Below are 25,558 nucleotides of genomic sequence, written 5' to 3' on the forward strand. Positions count from 1 at the left end.
GCATACTAAACTTCACCTTTCGATCTTAAGCTTTTAGGAAGATAGGCTGGAAAACATATTACACAACCTCCCTATTCTGTCCTATGGACAAGATGGCCTTTCAACACGGAAAACAAAATGGAGACTATTTCACTATCAGGACATGGCACATATCTTAGTACATGTCCTACCTTTCACCTGCACTGCACCCTGCCCAGGGGGGTACCCAAGACCTACCATAGGGATGTCTGATGTGCATAGAAAGGGAAGGGTAAGGTCTGGCAAGTGAGTCCACTTGAGAGAACATCATGGCAGTTTAACAAACTGCGCTCAGGCCCTGCAATGGCAGGCCTGAGTTCCCTTTTTAAGGCTACTTGTGTGGGTAGCACAAATAGTGCTGCAGGCCCACTAGTAGCAGATACATTACCAGCCCTGGCACACATAGTGCACTTTACTAGGGACTTTACTTAGTAAGGCAAACATACCAATCATGGACAACAAATTACCATTACACTGTATACAGGGAGCACTTACACTGTAACACTGATAGCAGTAACAAAGTGTCAAAAGCATCTAAGTTGGCAACACCATGTCAGAAATAAGGTCTAGGGGGAAAGCAAAATGTTTAGGGACTTTAGCCAAAAAGGGGCAAGTGCTACACCAACCTATTGTTTCTGTTTGCAGTATGCAATGAATGAGACCTGGGTTAACTCAGAGTCAGTTCTATAGAAGATGAGGTAGCCCTATGTACATTCTTGATGAATACAAAACGTTCTTCTTAAGGCTACTGCAGGATCTTGTTATTTTCCTTTATAGGTATCCAGAAAGAGAGTATTTCTATTAGTTTTACATTATATTTGTTAAACTGTTTTCTAAAGCCAGTTTTCCTGAGAGGCCGCCAAGGTATACTTGACAGCAGCAGTATTTTAATAATTATTATTATGCTATTTGTCTTGCCTGTGTGCCCTCAGGCCCAAATTACATACATTTTATGTTCTGCTGTACCGGGCTTCCTTTTAAAGCTAGCAAAGAAAGTTAAAAAATATTCGTAGGGATCAATTATAAGCAAAGAAAGAGCAAACATAAAAACAACAACAACACACACACATTCATAATGATTGGAAGGAAAAAATAAATCAAATTATTTAAAAGATGATGAATGATACAAAAGTTACTGTATGTTATCCTGGTCAAATTGGGGAGTTGCATCTCGGCATTCCTCTTGGTCCTCTCTTTCATGGACGGTGCATCCGTCAATCATGGGTGCCACTGCCTGCCTGGCGGATGCAGATAGGTAGGTAAGTGTGAGTTGATGGAAAAACAAAAGGGATATTGAAAAATCAAGGAGAAAAAAAGCATGAATTACAGAGGAGTGCAAACAAAACACTTTCAGAAGCGGCATGGCTAAATCATGTCTACTCTGTTGTATGTTTCCAGCATTAACCTACAACAGCAATCGGACAAAACAGGCCTACAGCACTGACCCAATCTCCACTTAGCTTAGATTTTGACTGAGCCAGACAGTCACAGAGCAGACATATACAGCAACATAGCATTTTCCAAAGTAAGTAAGTAAATCAATGCACAGCTGTCAGTCATACCACTACTACACTCGTAACTACTCGACTCTACCACTACTACACAGACATGTAGGTCTGCTGTGGTTATTATTGACTTGTTTACCTTTATGCCACTTCGTTATTTGAAATGCCTTGAGTTAATCCATCAACTTTTCTCTGATCCAACTGAGTGACTGGAAAGATTCTATGTAGTCATCATCATGGTGTTGTCCAACTCAGTCTGTAGTGTACCGAGTGAGTCCAGATTCTATATTCAAAAATGCAATGAATCGGCCTGCCTTAGAAGTACAATTTTGTTTTTAAACAACCAGAAGGGAAACATTGACTTGAGTAACCTTTAGTGTGTAGATTAAATACTAGTACACATTGACTTCACTTCATGCACGGCAAACAACAACAACACAAACACAAATCACGCGGAGTCAGCGTCAAATGCATGCCATTATTACCTGTTCCTTCATATCTTGGCAGTCTCTCTCGGCTCGTAAAGTAGGATAGCTATAGTCATCATTTTCCACTTTTTTGGAGGGACTCATTGAGGCAACAGTTCTTGTACTATTGTAATCTCCATCCAATAATCTAGCTTGAGGGAAATGGATTGAGGGCAAGTCAGGAGGATGGAGCAGGACTCGGAGGAGTGGACTGAAATGCACACTGCTGCAACTCCAATATGGCAATAAAAAAGAAGATCGTGGTGACGGATTTGTTGTGATTCGACCCACAATGACAGAGACACACACAAATAATAAAAGTAAATAAGGAAGTAAGAAAGTAACAAGTTGAAACCTAGTTATCAGGGAAGTATAGCTTGTCCTCAAACTCTGGTGGTTCAACCAGAAGTAGGTAATCATCTAATACACTACTTCTGTCACCTAAGTCACTGGTCTCATCTTCCTGCTGTGATTAACGTATTTTGTAATTCGGTGGTATAAAGGGCTGATTCACATTGATCATGGTTAACCTCTCCATGGTTTTTGGCAAGAGACTGGTCCTTTTCACGGTTACAATGGCACCAGCAGCACTGAAAACATGCTCAGAAGATACACTTGCAAAAGGGCAAGCCAGATAATTTATCGCCAGCCTGCTGTGCACTGGTAGTTCGGACTGGACTGTTCCCATGAGGCACAGGGTCAGAACTGATTTGCATATAGCCAGTGTCTAACCCAGGGTGGTGTGGAGTGCAAAAAACGATGGATTTAGGCCCAGATCCTTGTACTGGGGTGAATGTATGACATTGTTCTACATTCTGTCCATCAACTGTGTTTTTTGCAATTTTCACCCCGAGTGGGCTGGGTATGCTCAGACGTGAGTCCCAGGCTCTCCACACCACTGGAGTCAAGCTATCCAGGCTGATGAAGGCTGATAGCCAGAAACCGGTCCTTGGATGCTTGATTCCGGTCTGGGAAAGACATGGCTTGGTAGTTCGGACTGGACTGTTCCCATGAGGCACAGGGTCAGAGCTGATTTGCATATAGCCAGTGTCTAACCCAGGGTGGTGTGGAGTGCAAAAAACGATGGATTTAGGCCCAGATCCTTGTACTGGGGTGAATGTATGACATTGTTCTACATTCTGTCCATCAATTGTGTTTTTTGCAATTTTCACCCCGAGTGGGCTGGGTATGCTCAGACGTGAGTCCCAGGCTCTCCACACCACTGGAGTCAAGCTATCCAGGCTGATGAAGGCTGATAGCCAGAAACCGGTCCTTGGATGCTTGATTCCGGTCTGGGAAAGACATGGCTTGGTAGTTCGGACTGGACTGTTCCCATGAGGCACAGGGTCAGAGCTGATTTGCATATAGCCAGTGTCTAACCCAGGGTGGTGTGGAGTGCAAAAAACGATGGATTTAGGCCCAGATCCTTGTACTGGGGTGAATGTATGACATTGTTCTACATTCTGTCCATCAACTGTGTTTTTTGCAATTTTCACCCCGAGTGGGCTGGGTATGCTCAGACGTGAGTCCCAGGCTCTCCACACCACTGGAGTCAAGCTATCCAGGCTGATGAAGGCTGATAGCCAGAAACCGGTCCTTGGATGCTTGATTCCGGTCTGGGAAAGACATGGCTTGGTAGTTCGGACTGGACTGTTCCCATGAGGCACAGGGTCAGAGCTGATTTGCATATAGCCAGTGTCTAACCCAGGGTGGTGTGGAGTGCAAAAAACGATGGATTTAGGCCCAGATCCTTGTACTGGGGTGAATGTATGACATTGTTCTACATTCTGTCCATCAACTGTGTTTTTTGCAATTTTCACCCCGAGTGGGCTGGGTATGCTCAGACGTGAGTCCCAGGCTCTCCACACCACTGGAGTCAAGCTATCCAGGCTGATGAAGGCTGATAGCCAGAAACCAGTCCTTGGATGCTTGATTCCGGTCTGGGAAAGACATGGCTTGGTAGTTCGGACTGGACTGTTCCCATGAGGCACAGGGTCAGAGCTGATTTGCATATAGCCAGTGTCTAACCCAGGGTGGTGTGGAGTGCAAAAAACGATGGATTTAGGCCCAGATCCTTGTACTGGGGTGAATGTATGACATTGTTCTACATTCTGTCCATCAACTGTGTTTTTTGCAATTTTCACCCCGAGTGGGCTGGGTATGCTCAGACGTGAGTCCCAGGCTCTCCACACCACTGGAGTCAAGCTATCCAGGCTGATGAAGGCTGATAGCCAGAAACCGGTCCTTGGATGCTTGATTCCGGTCTGGGAAAGACATGGCTTGGTAGTTCGGACTGGACTGTTCCCATGAGGCACAGGGTCAGAGCTGATTTGCATATAGCCAGTGTCTAACCCAGGGTGGTGTGGAGTGCAAAAAACGATGGATTTAGGCCCAGATCCTTGTACTGGGGTGAATGTATGACATTGTTCTACATTCTGTCCATCAACTGTGTTTTTTGCAATTTTCACCCCGAGTGGGCTGGGTATGCTCAGACGTGAGTCCCAGGCTCTCCACACCACTGGAGTCAAGCTATCCAGGCTGATGAAGGCTGATAGCCAGAAACCGGTCCTTGGATGCTTGATTCCGGTCTGGGAAAGACATGGCTTGGTAGTTCGGACTGGATTGTTCCCATGAGGCACAGGGTCAGAGCTGATTTGCATATAGCCAGTGTCTAACCCAGGGTGGTGTGGAGTGCAAAAAATGATGGATTTAGGCCCAGATCCTTGTACTGGGGTGAATGTATGACATTGTTCTACATTCTGTCCATCAACTGTGTTTTTTGCAATTTTCACCCCGAGTGGGCTGGGTATGCTCAGACGTGAGTCCCAGGCTCTCCACACCACTGGAGTCAAGCTATCCAGGCTGATGAAGGCTGATAGCCAGAAACCGGTCCTTGGATGCTTGATTCCGGTCTGGGAAAGACATGGCTTGGTAGTTCGGACTGGACTGTTCCCATGAGGCACAGGGTCAGAGCTGATTTGCATATAGCCAGTGTCTAACCCAGGGTGGTGTGGAGTGCAAAAAACGATGGATTTAGGCCCAGATCCTTGTACTGGGGTGAATGTATGACATTGTTCTACATTCTGTCCATCAACTGTGTTTTTTGCAATTTTCACCCCGAGTGGGCTGGGTATGCTCAGACGTGAGTCCCAGGCTCTCCACACCACTGGAGTCAAGCTATCCAGGCTGATGAAGGCTGATAGCCAGAAACCGGTCCTTGGATGCTTGATTCCGGTCTGGGAAAGACATGGCTTGGTAGTTCGGACTGGACTGTTCCCATGAGGCACAGGGTCAGAGCTGATTTGCATATAGCCAGTGTCTAACCCAGGGTGGTGTGGAGTGCAAAAAACGATGGATTTAGGCCCAGATCCTTGTACTGGGGTGAATGTATGACATTGTTCTACATTCTGTCCATCAACTGTGTTTTTTGCAATTTTCACCCCGAGTGGGCTGGGTATGCTCAGACGTGAGTCCCAGGCTCACCACACCACTGGAGTCAAGCTATCCAGGCTGATGAAGGCTGATAGCCAGAAACCGGTCCTTGGATGCTTGATTCCGGTCTGGGAAAGACATGGCTTGGTAGTTCGGACTGGACTGTTCCCATGAGGCACAGGGTCAGAGCTGATTTGCATATAGCCAGTGTCTAACCCAGGGTGGTGTGGAGTGCAAAAAACGATGGATTTAGGCCCAGATCCTTGTACTGGGGTGAATGTATGACATTGTTCTACATTCTGTCCATCAACTGTGTTTTTTGCAATTTTCACCCCGAGTGGGCTGGGTATGCTCAGACGTGAGTCCCAGGCTCTCCACACCACTGGAGTCAAGCTATCCAGGCTGATGAAGGCTGATAGCCAGAAACCGGTCCTTGGATGCTTGATTCCGGTCTGGGAAAGACATGGCTTGATAGTTCGGACTGGACTGTTCCCATGAGGCACAGGGTCAGAGCTGATTTGCATATAGCCAGTGTCTAACCCAGGGTGGTGTGGAGTGCAAAAAACGATGGATTTAGGGCCAGATCCTTGTACTGGGGTGAATGTATGACATTGTTCTACATTCTGTCCATCAACTGTGTTTTTTGCAATTTTCACCCCGAGTGGGCTGGGTATGCTCAGATGTGAGTCCCAGGCTCTCCACACCACTGGAGTCAAGCTATCCAGGCTGATGAAGGCTGATAGCCAGAAACCAGTCCTTGGATGCTTGATTCCGGTCTGGGAAAGACATGGCTTGGTAGTTCGGACTGGACTGTTCCCATGAGGCACAGGGTCAGAGCTGATTTGCATATAGCCAGTGTCTAACCCAGGGTGGTGTGGAGTGCAAAAAACGATGGATTTAGGCCCAGATCCTTGTACTGGGGTGAATGTATGACATTGTTCTACATTCTGTCCATCAACTGTGTTTTTTGCAATTTTCACCCCGAGTGGGCTGGGTATGCTCAGACGTGAGTCCCAGGCTCTCCACACCACTGGAGTCAAGCTATCCAGGCTGATGAAGGCTGATAGCCAGAAACCGGTCCTTGGATGCTTGATTCCGGTCTGGGAAAGACATGGCTTGGTAGTTCGGACTGGACTGTTCCCATGAGGCACAGGGTCAGAGCTGATTTGCATATAGCCAGTGTCTAACCCAGGGTGGTGTGGAGTGCAAAAAATGATGGATTTAGGCCCAGATCCTTGTACTGGGGTGAATGTATGACATTGTTCTACATTCTGTCCATCAACTGTGTTTTTTGCAATTTTCACCCCGAGTGGGCTGGGTATGCTCAGACGTGAGTCCCAGGCTCTCCACACCACTGGAGTCAAGCTATCCAGGCTGATGAAGGCTGATAGCCAGAAACCGGTCCTTGGATGCTTGATTCCGGTCTGGGAAAGACATGGCTTGGTAGTTCGGACTGGACTGTTCCCATGAGGCACAGGGTCAGAGCTGATTTGCATATAGCCAGTGTCTAACCCAGGGTGGTGTGGAGTGCAAAAAACGATGGATTTAGGCCCAGATCCTTGTACTGGGGTGAATGTATGACATTGTTCTACATTCTGTCCATCAACTGTGTTTTTTGCAATTTTCACCCCGAGTGGGCTGGGTATGCTCAGACGTGAGTCCCAGGCTCTCCACACCACTGGAGTCAAGCTATCCAGGCTGATGAAGGCTGATAGCCAGAAACCGGTCCTTGGATGCTTGATTCCGGTCTGGGAAAGACATGGCTTGGTAGTTCGGACTGGACTGTTCCCATGAGGCACAGGGTCAGAGCTGATTTGCATATAGCCAGTGTCTAACCCAGGGTGGTGTGGAGTGCAAAAAACGATGGATTTAGGCCCAGATCCTTGTACTGGGGTGAATGTATGACATTGTTCTACATTCTGTCCATCAACTGTGTTTTTTGCAATTTTCACCCCGAGTGGGCTGGGTATGCTCAGACGTGAGTCCCAGGCTCACCACACCACTGGAGTCAAGCTATCCAGGCTGATGAAGGCTGATAGCCAGAAACCGGTCCTTGGATGCTTGATTCCGGTTTGGGAAAGACATGGCTTGGTAGTTCGGACTGGACTGTTCCCATGAGGCACAGGGTCAGAGCTGATTTGCATATAGCCAGTGTCTAACCCAGGGTGGTGTGGAGTGCAAAAAACGATGGATTTAGGCCCAGATCCTTGTACTGGGGTGAATGTATGACATTGTTCTACATTCTGTCCATCAACTGTGTTTTTTGCAATTTTCACCCCGAGTGGGCTGGGTATGCTCAGACGTGAGTCCCAGGCTCTCCACACCACTGGAGTCAAGCTATCCAGGCTGATGAAGGCTGATAGCCAGAAACCGGTCCTTGGATGCTTGATTCCGGTCTGGGAAAGACATGGCTTGATAGTTCGGACTGGACTGTTCCCATGAGGCACAGGGTCAGAGCTGATTTGCATATAGCCAGTGTCTAACCCAGGGTGGTGTGGAGTGCAAAAAACGATGGATTTAGGGCCAGATCCTTGTACTGGGGTGAATGTATGACATTGTTATACATTCTGTCCATCAACTGTGTTTTTTGCAATTTTCACCCCGAGTGGGCTGGGTATGCTCAGATGTGAGTCCCAGGCTCTCCACACCACTGGAGTCAAGCTATCCAGGCTGATGAAGGCTGATAGCCAGAAACCAGTCCTTGGATGCTTGATTCCGGTCTGGGAAAGACATGGCTTGGTAGTTCGGACTGGACTGTTCCCATGAGGCACAGGGTCAGAGCTGATTTGCATATAGCCAGTGTCTAACCCAGGGTGGTGTGGAGTGCAAAAAACGATGGATTTAGGCCCAGATCCTTGTACTGGGGTGAATGTATGACATTGTTCTACATTCTGTCCATCAACTGTGTTTTTTGCAATTTTCACCCCGAGTGGGCTGGGTATGCTCAGACGTGAGTCCCAGGCTCTCCACACCACTGGAGTCAAGCTATCCAGGCTGATGAAGGCTGATAGCCAGAAACCGGTCCTTGGATGCTTGATTCCGGTCTGGGAAAGACATGGCTTGGTAGTTCGGACTGGACTGTTCCCATGAGGCACAGGGTCAGAGCTGATTTGCATATAGCCAGTGTCTAACCCAGGGTGGTGTGGAGTGCAAAAAACAATGGATTTAGGCCCAGATCCTTGTTCTGGGGTGAATGTATGACATTGTTCTACATTCTGTCCATCAACTGTGTTTTTTGCAATTTTCCCCCCCGAGTGGGCTGGGTATGCTCAGACGTGAGTCCCAGGCTCTCCACACCACTGGAGTCAAGCTATCCAGGCTGATGAAGGCTGATAGCCAGAAACCGGTCCTTGGATGCTTGATTCCGGTCTGGGAAAGACATGGCTTGGTAGTTCGGACTGGACTGTTCCCATGAGGCACAGGGTCAGAGCTGATTTGCATATAGCCAGTGTCTAACCCAGGGTGGTGTGGAGTGCAAAAAACGATGGATTTAGGCCCAGATCCTTGTACTGGGGTGAATGTATGACATTGTTCTACATTCTGTCCATCAACTGTGTTTTTTGCAATTTTCACCCCGAGTGGGCTGGGTATGCTCAGACGTGAGTCCCAGGCTCTCCACACCACTGGAGTCAAGCTATCCAGGCTGATGAAGGCTGATAGCCAGAAACCGGTCCTTGGATGCTTGATTCCGGTCTGGGAAAGACATGGCTTGGTAGTTCGGACTGGACTGTTCCCATGAGGCACAGGGTCAGAGCTGATTTGCATATAGCCAGTGTCTAACCCAGGGTGGTGTGGAGTGCAAAAAACGATGGATTTAGGCCCAGATCCTTGTACTGGGGTGAATGTATGACATTGTTCTACATTCTGTCCATCAACTGTGTTTTTTGCAATTTTCACCCCGAGTGGGCTGGGTATGCTCAGACGTGAGTCCCAGGCTCTCCACACCACTGGAGTCAAGCTATCCAGGCTGATGAAGGCTGATAGCCAGAAACCGGTCCTTGGATGCTTGATTCCGGTCTGGGAAAGACATGGCTTGGTAGTTCGGACTGGACTGTTCCCATGAGGCACAGGGTCAGAGCTGGTTTGCATATATCCAGTGTCTAACCCAGGGTGGTGTGGAGTGCAAAAAACGATGGATTTAGGCCCAGATCCTTGTACTGGGGTGAATGTATGACATTGTTCTACATTCTGTCCATCAACTGTGTTTTTTGTGTACTGGCCAGTGGCACATTTTCCCATACCAATATATCAATGGGTTTTGATCAATTAAGACCTCTGTTGGGTCATCCAGATAGGCCTGGGCCATCCGCTCAATGCTCAGGGGTGCCCCGCTGTGCATGGCCTCTTTTGCCTTTGCATCAGCACTGTACCTAACAAGCCCTTGCTGGAGATACCAAATCTGTGCTGATTTTACTGGGGTTGATGATCCTGTTCTTGCTGTTGGTGACTGCTGTAAACCAAATGCACTGCCCTCTGGCTCTAAAGTTGAACTTGATGCCAGATGGCCTGCTGCAATACTTGTTATGGCATGGAGTAGCAGGCCTTTAATTAACAGTCGTTTATTTTCCAAGTCACTGGCTGCCTTAGCTATCCAACTTTTGTACTGGGCAACATACACTTCTGATAAATTAACTAGTGTCTTAGGGCCAGATGTAGGTAATCCAGATTTACCGATTCTAAAATACCGAATTTTATCTGGGATGTAGGTATTCATTCTGTAAGTTTTACCTAATCGATAAGATTTGGTAAATTTCAAATTGGTATTTACCGATTCGGCCTGGAGGCCCATAGGAATGAATGGAAATTACCGAATCGGTAAATACCGATTGGGTAAAAGGGGGAACACATTGAAGGGTGGCAGGGTGTCACTTTGACACCCTGTTGCACCCCTGAATAGTGTATGGGTGCACATGTGGCACACATACATGCCCTAAGGGCATGTATGTCTGACACATGGCATTGTAATCATTTGCAACAAATTGCTTCTTTTGGCGTTTTCGATATTTACCACCAACTTGTAGTTGGTGATAAATAACGAATTCTAAAATAGGAAAAGCACTCATTTGAGTGCTCCCTACATTTTGGGATACGGTACTTTACCAAATCGGTATTTAAGAATTCAGTAATTTACAGATTCCTTAAATTACCGATTCAGTAAATTACCGAATCCTTAATTTAGGCCCCTACATCTGAAAAGCCTAATACCGGTCGGTAACGGCCGAAATTCGGTAATTTCGGCCGTTACCGACCGGTATTAGGCTTCCTACATCTGGCCCTTAGTGTTCAGTGCTGGTTTGTACCGTGGATCCAGAATTGTGGCACAAATGTAATATTTTTCTGACACAATGCTAGTTTGAACCGTTGTATTTTCAGCTAAGCGAAGGGCTAAGCTCTCCACCGACTCATAGGCATCTTCTTTTCCCTCCACACCTTTGTACAATTCAGACACCACCTTCATCTGTAGTCTAGCATGTGCAACGATGGGATAACTTGGCCCACAGTACAGTCCTCCTTGCTGACTTCACTTGTAAGAAAGTAGCTTCTCTGTCAGGCATTTAACTAGCCTCCATTGGTCCCTCTCAACGTCATGCCTTTCACAGTAGCATGAGCATCCACTAGTCTTTGCATGACATAGTCATTAATTTGTCTGTACTGATTGAACAGACAATCAAGTATGTAATAAGTTGAGTTCCAACGTGTTGGCACCTCATGAATTAGTGATTTGACTGGCATTCTATGCTCTCGTTGAATGAGCCTCAGCTGCTTCCGTGCTTTAAAAGAATGGCTGAAATGTGTGCATATTCTTCTGCAGGCAGTTAGTAAGTTGCTGACTCGGTCTTCTTTTTACAGAAAGTCTTGAACAATGATGTCAATGCAGTGCGCCAAACACAGAACCCTGAAATAGCCACTAATGCGCATGGCCTTAACTACTTTTACTGCCATTGTCCGTGGCAACAAAACCAATTTTAAGCCCTCTTGGGTGCAGCCATTCAAAGACCTTGCTGTTAAACTCTTCCAAAATGTTTTCAGCAGTATGAGATTTCTCCATGGCATACATGGCTACAGTTGCATGTTTATGAGTGGCATTACAAATCTCAACAGTGTCAACAACACCTGCTGTAGATCTCTTTTCTCTAACCCCCACAAAAGAGATCCAATGTGCAGTGATGCACATGTAATCAGTGGCTTGGCAACAGGTCCACATGTCAGTTGTCAGGTGTATATTGTGAACTGCACTCTGCTGCAAAGCTTGTCCAAGCAATTCCAGCACGCCGTGATGTAGTGCTGGAACAGCAACTCTGGCGAAGTAGGACCGGCTGGGAACCTTCCATTTTGGGTAGATGGCTGTCACAAATTCCAGAAAACCCACCCCTTCCACAAAAGATAAAGGGAAAAGTTCCAGCGCTAACTTTTTCGCCAGCTCCGCTTTGTACAAACGCTGTTGGGTGGTTGAGTTCGTACTTTCCCTCCGACCTAAAGATGCTGACAAAGGTAGGTTGGATTTTTTTCCTTTCTGGTGCTGCTAATGCATGTGACTTCTTGAACCCATTTAGGCTCAACAACGCACTTTTTGTCATTTCAGTACTCTGTTGCCTTGGTGTCTTAGCCTGACTCTTACTACGGTGCCACTGAGATGTTGCTGAGGCTGATGAGGATGTGGGCAGTACCACTGCACTGCTGGGGTCAGGGCTACTTTGTGTACAAGAGAAAATGTTTCCCTCTTTTTCACCTTTCCACCACGATCATATCTTCTTCTACTTCTTCATACCCACCAACAGCAATGGGTGCAGTTTTTTTGGCCTTTTAGGTGTGTCTCCCACTAGATCAAGTGGTATTTTTGCAGATGGGTTGTTTGCCCTACGGTACCATAGTTAGTACAAAGCTTACCCCGACTAACACCATGTCGACAAATTGAGCATATAGCAACGTTCTCCTCCTTACTGCTAACCAAAAAGATGTCCCAAACTGGGGAGGTGAACTTTCTTGCACTGCTGGAAGTGTCACTTGCAATGCCGGATGAACTGGAGGGTATGCCTGGAATTTGACTTTGTCCAGTGCCAGTAACACTAACTACTGAGGTGGTGGTTGTGCTGGATGTAGGTCCCTGCCGGGTCTTTGCAAATGCACATATGGAAGCAGGAGGTCGTGTTGCTGTTACCTGTGCTGGTGGTATCCGTGCCACATACCTCACATCAACTTGGGATGGGGTAATAATGTCGGTCTCCATCTCAACTGGGACGGGAGTGATGTTCATGATGACTGGCTCGTCATCATCCTCTGCTTCTACATCTACCTCTATAACTATAAGGATTTCTGTTACCATCCTTTTCCCTAGCCATGTCGTGTGCCTCACTCTCAGACTGAGCTGATGGCTTCAAAGTGGCATCTAGATCATCAGAAGGGGGGCTTGAAGAAGAAGTTGATAGACTAACCCTCCTTTTCCTTCCTGGGGATCTGGAAGACAATGGATCTTCTGAAAGAATAGCTCACTCTTCTTCCTCTGCAGGAAGTTTGATTTCCTGAACTGCCCCAACTTTGGTAGGAACAACTACTATTGTGAGAAGTGGTTGCGGCTGTTGTTGCGGCTGTTGTTGCCCACTTACCTGCTGAGTTTCCTCCTGCGTTGATAGGGTACTACTTTGTGATAACTATAAGTCAATTTCAACATCACTGCTCGTTGGCGTTTGCACAATTAGACTGGCTGCCTCTGCGACACTCATAGGCTTGGGCCTAGGTTGGTGGGATGGGCCCATCTATGCCCTAAATGTTTAAATTCAACAGATACCACAGAGACAGTTGTTTCATGCACCCAACATGAGTAGCTCTGTACCTACTGGCTATCCACTATAAATTTAAAAAAACTGATGAAAAGTACAAAAAATTATACTTGCAAAGCCCCAATCAAACAAACAATACCAATTCTCCAACTTACTTGTAAAATCCCAAATCCAAAACTCTTCAAATCCAATGATATATGATGCAGCTGATCTTTCCAGCTCCAAATACAAATGAAAAGTGAACAGGACGAGGACAAAGCACTGGAAGGAGCCTGCTGGACAGGAACAGAAAAATGGAGACTCTGGAGCACTTCCTTCCCTTTAAAAAAGAAATAAAAAAAGAAAAATGACTCCTTGCACAAAAAAGTACAGCCAAATGTCAATCTGAGGAGGTTTTTTCATCCAAATCATCATTTTCGAGAAGGTTTTATGCTGCTCGAGAGATATTCTTCTCCTGAATGCAATTTCTGCATGTTCGACATCGCGGGCTTCGTCCAACTTCCGCCGGATGACCGATGGCCCGTCTGAATGACACAAACTCTCGCGGGATCGTGCTGCCAGCTACCAAAATCTTGTGGCGCACGTGAAAGGATAGAAAATCTCATTAGCGAGCGCAGGGATCCTGGTAAGTCCCTACCACACGTACGAAAACGTATTCTGAAAGTGCAAACAAGAAAAAAACTCTGCTATGCTGCGGAGCGTGGAGTTTTCGGTAACTTCGCATTCTACGCAGAACACGGAGTTGCAAAAAATCCACAAACTCCGCAAGTGGAACGGATTTTAACGCCCAGGGTTAATTAGGACAAGAAAATGACACCTTGCTAAAAGTTGCATTTTCAGAATTGTGTTCTAAAATCTGATTTTACAATAAAAAATTAAAGAGGATTGTAAATTGCAACTCCATAGACACCAAACATGATAATTCTACCTGCCTCCAAAGAAAATGTAACACTGATCAAATGTAAAAAAATAACCCAATTTTATTCTACTGGAGGTTCAGACCCAGCTATATGCAAATCAATCAATCAATCAATCAACCCTCCAGAGGTAGACCTCTGACCCTGCTCGTAGGCAGGTTGCTCCCCACGCTGCTGCACGGCTCTGCCTGCATTGTTTTTGCCTAATCTTGTATTTTTCTCCTGTGCCTAACTTGCTTTCTTGCCCAGACTTGTTTTTCCCCTGTGCCTGTACTTGCTTTCTTGCCCAGACTTCTTTTTTCCCCTATGCCTAACTTGCTTTCTTCTCCAGACTTGTTTTTATTCCCCTGTGCCTGTACTTGCTTTCTTGCCCAGACTTGTTTTTATTCCCCTGTGCCTGTACTTGCTTTCTTGCCCAGATTTGTTTTTATTCCCCTGATCCTGTACTTACTTTCTTGCCCAGACTTGTTTTTATTCCTCTGTGCCTGCACTTGTTTTCTTGCCTAAACGTTGCCCAGTTCTCCCGCAGCCCCGCCCCTTTTTACCACAGCTGCGTCCCTGCGTCCCCTTCAATCCCCTTTCGCCGCTCTGCTTCCGCCTCCCAGCTGCTCCTCCCTCCCACATCCCCTCATATGGAGGCCGCACAGCACACGTCCGTGCCTGGACCGCTCCCAGCGATAGTAACCCAGGACCATGTGAAAGCCCTGATGCCCAACACCACTACGATGCCAGAACCCTCCACGCACTCAACACGGGACGATCACACACCTGCTTCCTGGCCGCCCCGAAGCGTACCCACAGAGCTTTCACCTGCCGGAACCGCAGCTTCAAAATCATCTACCCCACCATGCTTCTGACCAGAAAAGAACCAAACCACCTCAGATGCATCCTTCTCAACACCCGCACTGCCTGCAAACACGCTGTTGAACTCTGGGGCCTACTCGACTCAACCTCCCCAGACGTTGCTTTCCTGACGGAGACCTGGCTGAACCCTGCCTTGGCACCCGACATAGCCATAGCCATCCTGGAAGGCTACAAGAGCACCCGCAGGGACCGCACCAATGGAGCAGGAGGAGGAATTGCCATTGTCCACAGGAACACTCTCAGAGTCTCGACCAACACCGACGACACCCTCTGCACCACCGAAAACCTGCACTTCCAGATCCACACCGACCCCAACACCACCCTCAGAGGAACCCTCATCTACAGACCCCCTGGACCCCGACCACAGTTCAGCGACTCCATCGCCGACTTCGTCAGCACACACGCCCTAACCTCCAAGGACTACATCTTCCTCGGGGACCTGAACTTCCACCTCGAGTACAACAACGACACCAACTCCACCACCCTGATCGACAACCTAGCCAATCTCGGACTCAGACAACTCGTCACAACACTCACCCACTCCGCCAGTCAAACACTTGACCCCATCTTCTCCACAAACCCCCAGACCTCCTTCAACCACACCACTGAACTCCACTGGACCGACCATTGCTGCATCCACTTCACGTTCAAGAAACCCACCACGCACCACTGCACCCAACAGATGCCTCGCCGCTGCTGGAGCAAAGTCACCGAAGACCAGCTAATAACCACCCTCGCCCAGAACCCACCCGCCGACCCCACCAACTCCGACACCGCCGCCCACAACCTCAGACAGTGGATCAACGACTGCGCCAACACCCTCACCCCGATCAAGAAACCCTCCAACAATCACACCAACAAGAAAGCCAGCTGGTTCATGGAAGACCTCTGGGCCTCCAAGCAAACCTACCGAAAGCTGGAGAAGATCTGGCTCTGTGAACAAACACCGGACAGCCACGCAGCCCACAAGAACGCCACCCGCAGACACCATCACCTCATCATATCCGCCAAAAGGGCCTCCTTCAAAAACCGCATAGACAACAACGTGCACAACAGCAAAGAGCTCTTCAACATTGTGAAGGAACTCTCCAACCCCAGCTCCAACACCAACGACGTCCCACCCTCGCAAGACCTGTGCGACTCGCTGGTCACCTTCTTCCACTGCATGATCGTAGACATCCACGACAGCTTCAATGCCACGACAGCCCCGACAACCATTGAGACCTCTGCCCCCACGACCACCATCCGCACCAACCGCCTGCTCTCCTGGAACAACATCATTGACGACACCATCAAGATCATGAACACCATCCACTCCGGATCTCCGTCAGACCCATGCCCACACCACATCTTCAACAAAGCCAGCAAATCCATCGCACCCCATCTCCGGAAAGTCATCAACACCTCCTTCGAGACAGCAACTTTCCCGGAGCGCTGGAAGCACGCCGAGATCAACGCCTTACTCAAGAAACCCAAGGCGGACCCCAAGGACCTAAAGAACTTCCAGCCCATCTCCCTGCTCCCGTTCCCGGAAAAGGTCATTGAGAAGACCATCAAAGAACAACTGACCCGCTACCTCAAGGGGAACAACATCCTGGAACCCTTCAGTCCGGGTTCCGCAGCAACCACAGCACCGAGACTGCTCTCATCGCCGCCACCGATGACATCAATTCCCTGCTGGACAACGGAGAAACGGTGGCCCTCATCCTTCTGGACCTGTCAGCCGCCTTCGACATGGTCTGCCACCGCACATTACGAACACGCTTCCACAACGCCGGGATCCAAGAGAAGGCCCTAGACTGGACCACCTCCTTCCTCTCCGGCAGAACACATTGCGTCTGCCTTCCCCCCTTCTGCTCTGAAGCCACCAAGATCATTTGCAGCATACCCCAGGGCTTATCCCTCAGCCTAATTCTGTTAAACATCTACATGGCACCGCTCGCCCACGTCGCCCGTCGGCACGACCTCAACACCATCTCCTATGCCGATGGCACCAAGCTGATCCTCTCACTCACCAAGGACCCCCACACTGCCAATATCAACCTTCACGAAGGAATGAAGGCCGTGGCTAAATGGATGAGGAACAGCCGACTGAAGCTGAACTCGGACAAGATGGAGGTCCTCATCCTTGGATCCACCCCTTCGGCCTGGGATGACTCGTGGTGGCCGACCGCACTGGGAACTGCTCCAGCACCCACCGACCATGCATGTTACCTAGGGGTCATCCTCGACTCCACCCTCTCCATGACTAAACAGGTCAACGCCATCTCCTCCTCCTGCTTCAACACCCTCCGCATGCTCCACAGGATCTACAAGTGGATCCCCAATGAAACGAGAATAACGGTCACCCAGGCCCTCGTCAGTAGCAGGTTGGACTACGGAAATGCCCTCTGCGCAGGAGCCTCGGCCAAACTCCTGAGACTGCTCCAACGCATCCAGAACGCCTCTGCACGCCTGATCCCCGACATTCCTCGCCGCAGCCACATCACACCCCACCTGAGAGACCTGCACTGGCTCCCGGTCAACAAAAGGATAACCTTCAAGCTCCTCACTCACGCACACAAGGCACTCCACAGCACCGGCAATAGTCAAAAAATGACCCAGTCCTCAAGGCAACACAGAAGTATGTGGGGCTGTAAACAGTTCTAGATCGTCCAAAGAGCACTCTAATTATATCTCTATTTATAGAGATTATAACACTGTTTCAGTCTATTGCCAACGTTAAAAATAAGCCCATCTCTGATAAACAGAAAACCGTCCAACACAGTACAGACATTCACTAGAAGGACAACATTTAGAAAAAAATGTGAATAGCTAGATGACACCTCACGGGCGCACCACCAATGGGGCCCCTGGTTGGTACTCACCAGGTCGGCCCTGTTCTCATCATCGGTGTCAAATAGCGAGAGTCAGCTACCCTGGATGTTTAATGCTGTTATAAAACCACTGTATAACTGATACCTGGGCAGTTCCTATATTTACAGTATATTCTATATGTCGGTGGATTTGACTTATAGAGCCAAGAAACAACTAGATTATCGTAGTTTATTCCATTCCAGTAACTCATTAAGTCCCTGTTGTTCACTAGATTCTTGAAAAATCCAGCGCGCTTCTTTAGTCGCCAGCCGCTTTTCCATCGACTGCGCCTGACCCATCACTCTTTCCAGTACTACCCATGTGAAGGTGTGTTTGTTGCGATGACAGTGTTGCACTAATTTTTTCGTTGGCAATGAAACATGTCGGCTGTGGGCTGAGTATGAGGCGATAGGTAGTATTCATAACTCACCCTTTTTATATTACATGTTAAACTGCAATGCAACAAGAAGATATAAATAAAGTAAGAGTAGTATCTTGTTGCGCAGTTTTGTGTGTGTTATATGTTGAACGTTGTTAGTCCGTGTCACATATATGTTGTTTGTACACTGCACCATTCACTGTTACTTTCTTTACTTTGGGTTTTGGACACGTTTTCGTTAAGCTATTTGACACCGATGATGAGAACAGGGCCGACCTGGTGAGTACCAACCAGGGGCCCCATTGGTGGTGCACCCGTGAGGTGTCATCTAGCTATTCACATTTTTTTCTAAATGTTGTCCTTCTAGTGAATGTCTGTACTGTGTTGGACGGTTTTCTGTTTATCAGAGATGGGCTTATTTTTAACGTTGGCAATAGACTGAAACAGTGTTATAATCTCTATAAATAGAGATATAATTAGAGTGCTCTTTGGACGATCTAGAACTGTTTACAGCCCCACATACTTCTGTGTTGCCTTGAGGACTGGGTCATTTTTTGACTATTGTTGGATTGAGTGGAGGGCGATCCAGTCCTTTCTGCCCCTCTTGACTCCTAGTATTTGAATACTCCACAGCACCGGACCAACGTACCTCAACAGATTACTCAGCTTCTACACCCCCACCCACTAGCTCCGCTCCGCTCACCTTGCCCTCGCCACAGTCCCCCGCTTCCAAATAGAGCGACCTCAGGCGGCAGATCGTTCTCTCACCTTGCCGCCAAGACCTAGAACACCCTCCCCATCTACCTACGGAAGACCCAAGACCTGCTGACCTTCGGAAAACTCCTCAAAACCTAGCTTTTTTAGCAGTATCAGCATTCCCCACCCCAGTGCCTTGAGACCCTCACGGGTGAGTAGTGCGCTTCACAAATGATATTATTGATTGATTGATTGATAGGCCTCACAGTAGTAAAGAACATATTTGTGAGTTTTTCACTACCAGCCATTGTAAAATTTAAAAAGACACGTCCAACTTTTTTTTAATATCTTTATTCAGTTTTTGCAAACAATTCGCCCTATACCGAGCATTCTTCTTACAGCCTTCCATACCTTAAACCCACTGAGCGTTTTAAATTAAACTTTTTTATCATAGCTGTCATGCAGGTGTTGCCAGAAGTAACCGCTACTCTTAATGCCAAGAACTAGTTGAAAGATAGATAGTATGCTGGCCCCGAGCACCTCCACTTCCTGGATGTTCTGTAAAAGCTCTCTACTATATAATAACACGGATGCCCAGTAATATACTTTTTACTTTGGGAGAGCTAATCCACCTCTATCCTTAGGAAGGATGAGGAATTTATAAGCCCGCCGGGTTTGCGAGTAAGCCCAAATAAAACTGGAGAACATACGTTCTAGTGATTTAAACGAATGAGTGGAACATTCTAGTCATATTGCTCTGAATAGATATAGAATTTGAGGGGAAAAAATGTTTTCACAGCGTTAACTCTAATAATGGTAGAAAGGTGTAGATTGTGTAGACGTTAACGATCTTTCTGCATTGAGACCATCATGGGCTTCGGATTTAAATTAACCATATTGTCAAGATTAGGTGATATACTGACTCCTAAATTTATAGCCTTTTCTATTACGCGGGGATCACTCATCTTACTTTTCTGATTCAATACAATCTGAGTTTTGCCCTTGGTTAAGTGCGTATCCGGATACGAGTCTGAAGTTGTTAGCCTCACTTTCAATAGCGATCATGGTTGTATTAGGATTGGCTGTTACAATGGCTATGTCGTAGGCATATGCCTAGGATTTGGTGGGATAATCCTGTGACTAAATAGGTTCTATTTCTCTATTTCTATCTAGTCTATGAATGAAGGGGTCGATGTATATTGCAAAAAGCCATGGTGAACAAGGGCAGCCCTGACAGGTTCCATAGGATATTGTTAATTCTTTAGTTAAGCTGGTGTTCCCTATTACCGCCGCCCTGGGGTTAACATACAAATTTTACACTGCGTGGATATACCAATCCTTCATTACAACCCTGGACATAGAAGCCCACAGAAATTGCCAGGAGACCCTATCAAAGGCCTTCTCAGCATTAAGAAGAACCAGAGCCCTATGGTTTCCTGCAACGTCCATGTTATCAAATAGTGATCACTCTCTGTATGTGAATAAAAATGGATCTCCCTGGCACAAAACCATGTTGACACTTGGCAATTACCTTATAAATAATAGGAGCGATTCTATTAGCCAGGACTTTTGAATATATCTTTGTATCTGCATTAATGAGAGTAATAAGTTGGTATGAGCCTAGCTAGACCAGGGGGTCGATTCCGATTCGGGAAAAAAACCGTCCGTACGATTTGTATCCGGACCCCTCTCCGTACGAATCGTACCCGTCCGTCCGAGTCGCAAAGTATGATCCGTATTCCATGAATCCGTCCGAATCGTCGCGATCCGTACGTGTTGCAAGGCTGAAACCGTGAACCGTACGACTCGTACACATACCGTACGACTCGTACACATGCCGTACGACCCGACGAGTATGATCCGGACCCGGATATGAGGACGCTATTCGTACGGTCCACGTCAGGTAAGGACGAGTCCTACGGAAAAGCACACAAACACATACACAAGGTACGGTCCGTACCCCCCATAATCGCAGGGGTACGCACCGTACCCCTGCGATCATGGGGTGTACGAGCCGTACCCCCATTGTACGATCGGTGTACGAGCCGTCCCCCCATTGTACGATCGGTGTACAAGCCGTACCCCATGTACGATCGGTGTACGAGCCGTACACCCATCGTACAATAGGGGTACGGCTCGTACACCGATCGTACATGGGGTACGGCTCGTACACCGATCGTACAATGGGGGTACGGCTCGTACACCAATCGTACAATGGGGGTACGGCTCGTACACCGATCGTACAATGGGGGTACGGCTCGTACACCCCATGATCGCAGGGGTACGGTGCGTACCCCTGCGATCATGGGGGGTACGTGCCGTACCCGGGGGGGCGGTTCCGTACCTGTTTCGGCCCGAACTCTGCTTTTACGGCTGTTTTCAGCTCCCGTAGAAAAAGGGTTGTACGGTGCGTACCCAATACGTATCGTACTTGCTGGGTCGTAAAAACCAGCCGCGAACCGTACAGATGTCGCGTACAGCGGGTTCCGAGGGAGAATCGTACGGAAATTAGAGTTGTACGGTGTCTTGTATGACTCGTACGGAGTACGGCTCCTGGTACGAATCGTACTTCGTCGTACGTGCGGGACGTTTACAGGTATGATACATACGGGAAAAAAACGCTCCGTACGACGATTCGGAGCGCTTTTTACCGGATCGGAATCGACCCCCAGGAGTTTGGAGGTTGGCCACCTTTAAAAGTATGTAAAATAAGGTCAATTAAAATACTCTGGATTTGATCTAAAAAGGTTACATTGAATTCCGAAGGAACACTATCCATTCCGGTTGCTTTCCCCTTTGGCAGGTTTTTGATTGTAGTTAAAATTTCTTCAGTATTAGGGGCCTCCTCTAAGCTGTCCTGGTCTTCATCATCAAATTTATCATTATCTACCTTATCTAAGTACTTTTTCATATTTGCTAGGTCACCCTCCGCCCCAATAAACAAGTCCCGATAGAATCGCCAGAAGGCATCTCTTATATGGTCTGGGTCATTTATTTGGCCTACCAGAGGATCACATATCTCCCGTATCAGGTTTAATGAGGTCTGTTGCCTTGTACGTACGGCAAGCTGGTAGCCAATTTGCTCGTTCACCTCGTTAAGCATTTCTTTTTGTGATATCGCTTTTTTAACAGCTTTGTCAGTAAAACTATTTGTGATTGTGGCCTTAGCAATTGCCACCTGGCTTTGCGTTTCTAATAATTCTTCTGCCCCGTTGTTCCCTATTGTCACCCTTATTAATTCTTCTCCGGCCAACTTTAAGTTTTCCTGATGTACCTTCATAGATTCCCTAGCCATTTTTTTCCCATTTAGCGAGTATCGCAGCATCTCTCCTCGAGCCCCTGCTTTTAGGGCATCCCACACAACTTCAATTGAAGTGCTCCAAAGATTATCTGCTATAAAGTTTGGGATCCACTTTCTCGTGTGAGCACAATATTTCTCATCTAAAAGCAGCGACTTCTCAAAGGTCCAGGATCTAGGTGTTGTATTTCCTATTCCTATTTCTACGGTACAGATTAAAGGGTTATGGTACGATAGAACTCGTGGCAGCTTCTCCATTCGGCAATTTGATTTGAGTGAATTAGACATCAGTATACAGTCTATTCTTACATGGGTAAGATGCCGGCTGGAAAAGAAGGTATACCCTGGATCATTGGGTTTTAAAGTCTGCCAACCATCCACTAACCCATGCGTATAACACATATGTTTTAATGCCTTGAACACTTTAGGATTACGGCCAACATATTGCCAGCCATCTTTCATAGACCAATCAGTGGGAAGGATGATGTTAAAATCACCATAAATCATTAAAGGTAGTGGCCAATGCAAGAGTTCATCAAAGACCGACGGAACATCACTATTGCTTCCATATAGAGCGCAGAGTGTTATCTTTTGCCCATTTGTATATGGCCATTCTGTGACTGCCCGGGGGCCAAATTTGTCTGGTTTAGAGCGACTAAAAACATACTCACTGCCTTTGGCTAGAATAGCAACCCCACGCACCCTAGAACCCTGTGTCGCTGCACAAATCAGTCTATACCCAAGTGTTTTTAAAATGTGCGTTTGTGAGCCCTCTATATTTGTTTCTTGTAAACAAATAATATTAGTGCCCATTGCCTGTAATCCTACCGCAACTGTTTGCCTTTTTTGATGTTGTTTAGACCACAGATATTCATAAATAAAACTCTTAGCACTCCTATCTCGTTAAAGTATATATCTCGTATGTTTGCTTGAAGTTTTGCATGGCCCAATTATTGCCCTGTATCTTGATATTACTATCATACCAGTTTAACCGAACAAAGTTTCTTCTACTTTTTTGAACAACCTGTCTGACCCTCCACACCCCCCTCCCTCTCCCACCCCTCCACCCTCACCACTTTTGGAGGTTACGTGGCCACGTCCGGGCCAGGAGTTTCACATCCGAAAAACAGAGCCTTGTGCGCCCGCTGAATCTCACCCTCCTGAAATATAACATTCTGTAGCCACCAAACAAAAAATATGCCATCATAAGCACCAAGAAGAGAAAAAAAAATACGGAGGAAACCCAAAGATTATTATGATCTGTTTCCTGAAACAATGCAGCTATCTGTCTCTCTTTATCGGGCCAGAGCAAAGGGAATCGACAATACTATATGCATTATATTATTGCGCCGGTGACTTATGTCCCGAAACTTCCTGTAAATACTTTTTGGCCTGGATTTCTGAAACAAAACTATGTGTAGTCCCTTTATGTACAATTTTTAGTCTGGCTGGATTCTGAAGATACACCTTGACTCCAAGTTTCTGAAACAGATCAACGAGCTGCTTGAATTTCCACCTGCGTTCGACCGTTGTGTGCACCAAATCAGGTCTGGTGAAAAAGATTATTCTGTCACAGGAGCACTTATTTGTGGGTCAGGCCAAGTCGTAGAGAGTTTGATGGAGTAGAAAATTGCCAAAGAACAAAAGCATGGCATGCGGATGTTGTTGTGTTGCCGGGGTGCGTTTAGTGGGAGACAGAGGGACTCTATGAGCTTGCTGAATTTCTTTATCCCAGTCCCAGGAGTGTAGCTCTGGAAAAGCCCCCTTGAGAAGCGTAATCATGAAATTTCTGGGGTCATCTTGTTCGACACCTTCCGCAATCCCTAGGAAACTGAAATTGTTGCGCCTCTGTCAATTTTCCTGCTCCTCCATCTTCCACATAAGATCTTTGACCACACCCTCATGTTCATCATTCTGTGTTTTGAGCGTGGCAACATCTTTTTCTAGTTGCTCCGTCCTTTCTTCCACTGAAGCCATCCGATCTGCGATTTCGGCACAGGTTTTGCCAACTTCCCTGACCGCCCCTTGCAGTTTCTTTGCAGCCAGGCATGATCTGCGACTATCTACTTTGACTTCCTCCTGGAAGCTCTTGATCGATTGCAGAATGACTGCCAAAGCTGGCTCACTTCTTAGATCTCCGTGGTCTCTCCTTTTATCACTACCAATGATTGTTTGATTACCACCAGAGGCTGCAGTGGAGTTGGAAAATATCGTGAGCAGGGTATAATTGTAGTCCCACTTTAGGTCTGTGGCATCTTCTTTGTCGGATATATCCAAATTCTTTTTTGGCAACCCCTATTTTTCTTCTTTGTAGATTTTTTAAGACATGTTCTTTTTTCGTAGGGTCCGTATTAGAGCTGCTATACCACTTAAATCCTTCCTCCCCGCTTGACAATGAAATGCTTATATCTGATAGCTCCGAATCATCTGTTAGGGAATAATACTTGTCTTGATTATCAGGCGTTTTGAGCATGTGACTTTGGAGCACATTGCTTGCAGCTTGTAATGTTAGTAAAGATTTTACCGTTCCTTCAGTGGTATTTGCGCTGCCACTTGGATTACTGATATTGTTGCTGAGACTGGCAGAATTTTCCATATCGCCACCCTCTATCGGCTGAATTGAAGATATTGTGATTTTTGCTTTATCCCCCTGATCTGCGGGGGAAGGGGTGTCTGAAAGCCGTGATTCATACAGTACCGCTGGTGAAGTGAGGTAAGAACAGTCAACCCTCCTTCAGCCTGACCCACCATCTCGGTTACCACACCAGGAATCTCTACTGGAGAAATGGGTTCATTTTCCATCCCTCTCGTAGCACTGAAACTGCTGGTGATTAGAGGCTGAGAGTAGCTGGATTCTTGGTGTGAACGAGCAGGACCTTTTTTAACAGTTACATTAGTCGCTGTGCCATTTTCCCCCGAGTTCTTGTCAAAGCTCTCACCTTTCTCTCTGCTGCCTTTACGTTTCGTGCCCAGGTTGTCCAGCCTTCTCTGCCGGGTAATTGCTAGTGCTACGCTGGGATGTGAGGGTGCAAGCACTTGGGAAATAATCATGGCTGCATTCTTCACTTTGCCGGCTCTCCCTCCTTTGCCTGTCATCCTTACTTGTTTGTTGTGGCTGCTGAAACAAAGTAGCACTGAGGTTATGTCAGCCTTCAAGAGATCTCTGTATCGTCTGCAGCTATGTAAGATCTGGCAAAAGTTTTTTTTGACAAGGAGCATGTTGTGGCTCCTCGAAGCACTCCTGCGATTCTGTCGCGCTGGTGAAGGTTCACGCAGGTCAAGATGAATCCAGGAAACCCGAGCCGTGCTGGTGTCTTCAAGGCAGGGGAGAAGTGAGAGCTTGAGTCC

Source organism: Lissotriton helveticus, chromosome 5_1, assembly GCF_964261635.1.
Source record: "Lissotriton helveticus chromosome 5_1, aLisHel1.1, whole genome shotgun sequence".
Lineage (NCBI taxonomy): Eukaryota > Metazoa > Chordata > Amphibia > Caudata > Salamandridae > Lissotriton > Lissotriton helveticus.